This window comes from Bison bison, unplaced genomic scaffold (genome assembly GCF_000754665.1).
Source record: "Bison bison bison isolate TAMUID 2011002044 unplaced genomic scaffold, Bison_UMD1.0 scf7180017833653, whole genome shotgun sequence".
Lineage (NCBI taxonomy): Eukaryota > Metazoa > Chordata > Mammalia > Artiodactyla > Bovidae > Bison > Bison bison.
The window spans coordinates 956-2801 of NW_011472074.1; the positions used below are offsets into that span (position 1 = coordinate 956).

Here is a 1846-nt window from a genome sequence, read left to right on the forward strand (position 1 = left end):
ATTTTTGCTATCTGAAATTATGACTTCTTTTAATGGCTGCAAAACATTCCACCCTATCAACATACCATAAAATGCTTAAATATTTTCCTATTTTTGGACATTACATTGTTTCCCTTCTTTGCTATAATAAAATTAATAACCCAGAAATGGGCATTTTTACATAAATCTCTGTCTATCCAATGATACTTATAACGGCTGTTATAATTTGAAAGAATATAACATAGATATAGTTTCACCAGGCTCTTGCGTTGTTGTTTTTCTTCCTGTGTGCTTTTCTTTCATTTCACTGCTAATATTTTAGGTGGACAGAGGAGGGTATAAGAAAGGGAAAGGGTTAAAACAAATAGATTTGCCCAGTCACTGAGCCATCACCAGGGACTCAGCAGCCTCCCCGTCGAGCCCCCTGGCTTCCCCACGCTCTGCCCCCCACCTGCCCACCTTCTCCCGCCTCTGCCTTCTGCTGGCCCTTTCCACCGAGGAAAAGGAATCGTATCATATGTCTGCTATCCAGAACCTCCACTCGTTCGACCCCTTTGTTGATGCAAGTAAGGGTGATGATCTGCATCCTGCTGGCACTGAGGATTATATCCATATAAGAATTCAACAGAGAAATGGCAGGAAGACCCTTACTACTATCCAAGGGATCGCTGATGATTACGATAACAACAACAACAAAAAAAACTAGTGAAGGCATTTAAGAAGAAATTTGCCTGCAATAGTACTGGAATTGAGCATCCAGAATATGGAGAAGTAATTCAGCTAGAGGGTGACCAGAACAAGAACATATGCCAGTTCCTGGTAGAGACTGGACTGCCTAAGGACGACCAGCTGAAGGTTCATGGGTTTTAAGTGCTTTTGGCTCACTGAAGCTTAAGTGAGGATTTCCTTGTAATGAGTACAATTTCCCTTCTGTCCTTTGTCACAAGTTTAAAAACCTCACAGCTTGTATAATGTAACCATTTGGGGTCTGCTTTTAACTTGGACTAGTGTAACTCCTTCATGCAATAAACTGAAAAGAGCCATGCTGTCTAGTCTTGAAGTCCCTCATTTAAACAGAGGTCAAGCAGTAGGCGCCTGGCAGTGTCCAGCCTGAAACAAAGCAATAACAGTGATGTTTCAGCCAAGTCCAGAGCCCCAAGATCACAGATGGCTATGTCTGGCCAGAAGCTCCTCGGCAGTCCCTCTGCAAAGTTCCCTGCCCTGAGAAAGTGTCACCACCTGAACAGTCCCCGATGAAGCGGAGAGCGGAGGATGGGTGTGGCAGCTGTGCTGCTAGAGGGTGCCTTCGGTGGTCAGGGAAGGATCCCGTGACGTCTCCAATGTGACTGGGTGGGCAGAACTTAGAGCAGCCACCCTCCAGGAAGGTGATAGGACATCTGGCTTGCCACCAAGGTCTTCATGACCAGACATGTCCTAGCTAATTGATGTCCAAACTAGAATGTGAGGCCAACCTTCTATCAGTTAAACTTTTGACAAGGGAACAAATTTCAAACCAATGTTACCAGTCACGTAGCTGTAGAGCTTGCAGCTTACTGGCAACAGCTGCCCAACGCCGTGTGAAGTAAACTGGTTTTTTGGTTTTTTCCCCTCTTCAGTTTTAATGTTATGTAATGTATTTAAACCCTTATTTAAATAAAACTTGTTTTCAGAAACATTTGATTTGTAGATTCTGTTTAATATATAATCAATCTTATGCATGTGGAGGAACCACAGAAATGGCAAGAGAGGGTACATCTGGACCCACAGCTCCTTAACTGGGGCCTGACCCTCTTAGCCAAGAAAAAGTAGTGAGCTTGTCCCTCCAAGCACACTCCCCACCCCGCCTTGTTAGCCGCTGTGTAAACAT

At 44.1% G+C, this 1846-nt stretch overlaps 1 pseudogene; it reads left to right on the forward strand.

The window, feature by feature from the left end:
• Positions 1 to 496: 496 nt before the first annotated feature.
• On the forward strand, positions 497 to 901 carry LOC104983113 (annotated as a pseudogene).
• Positions 902 to 1846: the final 945 nt, after the last annotated feature.